The sequence below is a fragment of the Gavialis gangeticus genome, unplaced genomic scaffold (assembly GCF_001723915.1).
Source record: "Gavialis gangeticus isolate Ggan-Ray unplaced genomic scaffold, GavGan_comp1, whole genome shotgun sequence".
Classification (NCBI taxonomy): domain Eukaryota; kingdom Metazoa; phylum Chordata; order Crocodylia; family Gavialidae; genus Gavialis; species Gavialis gangeticus.
In genome coordinates, this window is record NW_017728992.1 from 61,909,317 (window position 1) to 61,914,654 (window position 5,338).

At 40.1% G+C, this 5,338-nt stretch overlaps 1 long non-coding RNA gene across 1 annotated transcript; it reads left to right on the plus strand.

The window, feature by feature from the left end:
• Positions 1 to 345: 345 nt before the first annotated feature.
• On the plus strand, positions 346 to 3,068 carry LOC109301964. Its single transcript, XR_002098674.1, has 2 exons — positions 346 to 1,067; positions 1,622 to 3,068. It is a non-coding gene; the product is annotated as an uncharacterized LOC109301964 (long non-coding RNA).
• The last annotated feature ends 2,270 nt before the right edge of the window (positions 3,069 to 5,338 follow it).

A 5,338-nucleotide genomic window follows, 5' to 3' on the forward strand; every position in this document is an offset into this window, starting at 1 on the left:
ATCGTGTGTGTATTTGCACCTGTGGGGGGGTGTATGGTGCCGTGTGTATCTGTTTATTGGTGGGGGTGCATGTGTATGCTGTATCTCATGTTTGTGTGTATGTTGTGTGCATTGTGTATGTATGGTGTATCCTGTGTGTGTGTGTATTTGTGTTTATTGGTGTGTGTGCTGTATCATGTTGGTATGCTGAGTGTATCATGAATGCCTATACCAGTGTGTATGTGTATTGGTGTGTGGGGGCATGTGTATAGGGTGCATGTATGTGTGTTTATTGGTGTGAGTGTGTGCATGTATGATAAATATATTTGTGTGTATGCTGGGTATATCATGTATGTATGTGTGTGTGGTGCATTTGTTTCTCACATGTAGCGATGTGTATTTGTGTCACCAGTGTTTGTATGTGTGTGCAGTATCTCATGGTTGTATAGACTGGGTGTATCGTGTGTATTTACGCACATGTGTGTCCAATATTGGTATGTATTGGGGTGTGCATGGTGTGTGTGTATTGGTTTATGTATGTGTATATGGTGTGTCTATGTGTAGACACAAGAGTCTGCACCAGCTGGAGGCGCTTCCCCCCTTCAGCGGGGACAGCTTTTGGGAGGGGGATGCACACATGGCAGTGGTCCAGGGGAGGGGGCTCATCTCTCCCTGTCATCCACTCTTACCCCTAGACAAGCATCTTCTCTCCCAGAACCAGAGAGAAACCTGTGACACCCCCAGCCCAGCCTGCCTGGCAGGCAACACCCACTCAAGCTCAGGAGGGATCACCCTGACAGGGCTGGTGTCCAGCTTGGAGGCCAGCGGGTACCAATCTGGGGACAGTAGGTCTCTGTTGACCTAGACTGACAGCCCACTGTGGTGGCTCCTTCCATTGTGGGGCTTTTCCCCTCCAGGCTTCACTGTGCCTGTGGTGTGATGGAGACCCAGTGGGAAGGGTAGAGAAGAGGGAGATCAGGGCCGAGCTAATAATCTGTACTAAGACCGATGTGTTTCACTGCTGTGCAGGCTGGCTCTGTGAACAAGCAGGGGGACAGCATCCTGTGCCGCTGAACTCCGCACCCAAGGTGAGTTGCAAGCCGCGCTTGGGCATTTGGAGACCTTGCAGAGGCTGCATCCTTCCCATCCATAGCATTGTCATGCCAGTGCCCTTTTGCACTGTAAATGTTTCAGCTAACTCTTCCTTTGGAACCAGCTGGAGTCCACTGCACATTCCTGAGGAGTTCATTTCTCCTCCAGCACGCCCTGAATCGTATTTCAGGAGTGCTAATGCCTCTCTGACCTGAGTGCACCTATGTTCTTTTCTGAAGGAAGAATTTTTTTTTTTCCTAGTGTTACAACTGTCTCCATTTCTGTTTCATACGTGGTGCAGAGATGGGGTCTGGGCTGCTCCAACAGTGTTTGAAGGGAGACTTGCCTATGAAAGTCCCCTCTCAAGCGCTTCTAGCTGGGGCTTGCAGCTGTGTATTCCTCTGTTTGGCCTAGCCTGGGAGCTGCGGTTGTTGTTTGACCTGGTTTGTTTTGGGTTGTTGATCAAGCATGTCTTGTGTTTTGTTGGTGGCGCCAGTCAGTCTGGAGCAGAATGGTTCACACACCCCCTCTATTCATTCCTCTTCCACAGGTGTGCAGCAGGCAGATCCAGAGCCAGAGGAACAGAGAAAGACACATTAGAGAGGGAGGGGGAAAAGAAATATCAGCCATCAGACCAGAGGAAAAAATCATTCAACCCCAGAGTCGTTTCCATACTTCATTCCAAGAGAGAACCTTTCACCATTTTGCACATCCATAGCATTTAAACACATCCTTTTTTGTTGGGTTTTTTTCCTGTTCCTTTTATATCAGGTGTGAATTGTATGTTTATTTTGGTGGGAGGAGATTTAAACCTTAAGCAGAAAAACAGGACTCTTCTGTTGGATAGAAGATCAAGAGTAAATCAAACTTTAGAAGTATAACTATAAAAGGACAGAACAGCTGAATTGTGAAGCTTTACTAATCTACCAGAGCATTGTAGATATATTTGACATCTATTGTTTAAAATAGATGATTTTATTCGGGCCCAGGGAACTTTCTTCTCCCTGCAGGAATGTTACATATTGTATAGATAAATGAGTGACATTTCATACTGTGTATATATAGAGATGTTCTATAAGTGTAAGTGAGAAAAGTATATGCTTTAATAGACTACTGTAATTATAAAATATTTTTAATTAAATATTTTTTGTAAATATGATAAAGGTGTGTATGTTTTTTTTAATCTGTGGGTACATTCCTTTAGAAAATTATTTACAGCTCAAATACAGAGCTCCTAATATGAAAATTATCTTAAATGTTGAGGATTTTTCACCCAATGTCTTTTAGACTCGGAAGTTACAGCTATAGCTAGTGGTCCTGCATGATTGCATGAGATGTCTAATTGCAAATAAACTTGTTCTGAGTCAATACAGACGTGTTTTCTTCAATCTAGATTGAAAATGTTTGTAACTGTATTATACATTTTGAAACTACAGTTTTGTCAGTTAGGCACAGGGGTTTTTAGTCCACTATGTACAAGTAGCATTAAAACAGTAGTGTTTTTTTACTGAGATTAGAAAAACAAAGTATATCTACTTTTTTGCATATGGGGCAATGCTTTAGGTCTCTAATCAGCTTTTATAAAATCTGCTCTTGCATCAAAATCAAGGAACTTGCTAGGGAAAATTCATCTAACACCAAAAGGTTTATCATCACAAACTCTCATTCTGATATTTAAATAAGTGAAAACAAGTTTTTTTCTGCTTGCAACCAAAGGGCAAAACCATTGATAAATAAACAGCTACTATTTCCTTCGTCCAAAGAATATTGATACCGGACTGTGGAAAAGCACACGGGCAAAGTCATTATGATCAATGATGTAAATCCATCTTAACATGAACTTAAGTAGACCAAAAATCGGATAACTGCGTCAAGATTATTTTTCTAATACGAAATGACTATCACTTCATTGCAGCTATGTTACAGTTAAAATCCTGTTTAATCTCTGTGATGTGTAATTTCTACATGTGAACATTAAACTAGATTTGCCTGTCTTTAACTGTGATTCTTCAGCTTATTTCTTCAATCCTCTGAATTTTATGTTTGCTTCACTTTTTCCCCGTCCCCCTAAATAACTGGAGCTTAAAGGTTGAGTTTATCTTATACCAGATTTCTGTACATTACAGTTTTGCAGTTTATAAACTCATGTGCAGGGGCTGAGAAAGGTATGCATTTTGTGTGACCAGTAGTCCACACACCAGTGACACAGGATTTTCAGAGTGGGAGAATTAAGTAGGATTTAATTAGGTGCTTTGTAAATAGTTAGCCAACTGTGCCTGTAGCATGGTCTGTTTGATTAAAAAAGTGAGAAGATTTGTTTCAGATGATACAAGTGTCAAAAGTGCCGTGGCCCAGCAGACTTTTTCTAAATTAAATATTTATGAGGAAATGAACTACCGCGGTCCTTAGCTATCCACTGAAGTGCTAAGGTGTCAACAAGATGAACATTTTGTTAATCAAAACAATGAAGAAGATTAAATGAGCCCCAAAATGACTCCACACTTATCTGTAGCCATGACACATCTTGTCACTGCCAACAGTGTTTCGTATGCATAAAACTGGTCTGGGAGACCAGAAACAGGTCCTGAAATGTATTTTCCCATCTCCGGCATTGTAATAATGTTTAAGAAACAAAATGTAAGCTCTTGTAACATTTAACTGAAATGAAAGTGTTTAATTCTGAGACTCCAACTACTGCAGTGAGAGTAAGTAATAACTAGAACTTTGTACTGAAGTCTGTTTTTCTCACATTACTAAAAAGGAAAATTAAAAATCCAAACCCCAAAAAACCCCTCAAACCTTTAACCTCTCATGGGAGTCGGCTGCATTTGTCGTGTTTTGTTTTGTTTTTTAAGTTTGACTACCTGCCTGGGTTAGCTACTGGCATTACGCTTGTTTGGGGCAATTTTTCTCAGCAGCCTTGAATTCTTGGTTATACTGTTTATATGTGCTCTTGCCAGTTTCTGCTATTTTACTGCATCACTGTAGAAGGAAAGGAAAAAGCAGAACATGCCGCCGTAAAAGTATGAAGCAACTCTGTAGTGTTTGCACAAATAAAAATGAGTGTATTAGAGGAGAGCTCCTGCTGGACTCCTGAAGTACCCTTGTATCTGTTTAGCAATCTAGAATGCATTCAAGGTACCAAAATCTGGCCCCACAGAGATCTAGTTTAACTCCCATTGGTTTCACTGGGGCCAAGATGTGTTTTAGCTCTTTAAAAATGTCACTGCAGCAAGTTAGAAATTAAAAAATGAAATTCTATTACTATGCTACAATAAGCCTCATACACTGTACTTGCTAGATTTCCAGGCTTTGATATAACCTTGGTTTATTCCTTATGCTAAGTAAAAAGAAAACCTAACAGCTTGTTTACTGATGGTTAGCATTAGGGGACACCTAAATGCAGTTCTTTTTGCTTTCAAAAGTCCACCAGTGTTTTTAGCTTCTTTCAAAATAATTTTAACCCTATGCATATTTTTGATCATGTGTATCACATGGAAAAATAAATCTTCTCCCAAATGTCTTTGATTTTCTTAGCCACAAAATAATTCCTTAAAAGGAGCTATTTGACTGAATAATGAAAGTTGTGGCTGTCCAAGGGGGAGAGTGCCAAATTAGGCATCTGGACCCCTGGATTTTGTTCCCAGCTCTGCTACCAACTCACCTGGTGACCATGAGCAAGTCACTGCCTGTTTTCCCTGTGTTTCAGTTTTCCATCCATAATATGCTGATGATGACATTTATTTACCTTTATAAAGCATATTAGGAAAAGCGGACAAACTACATATTTTTCCTTCACCTTCTGATATGAGAGAAAAGTTTCAGATCTGAGAAGAAATTAACCACAGAAAAAGGCTGATTAGGAAGAACATCTTCCTGATGATGCATAGATTCCAGTGTAGATTTTAAGGGAAGTGATAAGATTTCCCTTCACTTGAGATATTTAGGAACTAGAAAATGTTTTGGAATAGAGCTAAACAAGGGGACTAAATATGCCTTTTCTATCTGTAACTTTTGTAATATCCATTGGATGTCAGTGAACACATCTACATGTTCATTAGTGCACCATAGTTACTACATATTTAGTACTCCCTTAATGAAGTACTAACTAAAAGCACAGTAACTACGTTTATTGCACAGTAGCGCCGGTGAACATTTTTTTGTGATGCTTACTGCACAGTTGCCTAATAACACTGCACAGTAGGTTATATTAGCATGGTTTTTGACTGGCATGCTATTGCACAGTGTTATTAGGCTACTGTGCAGT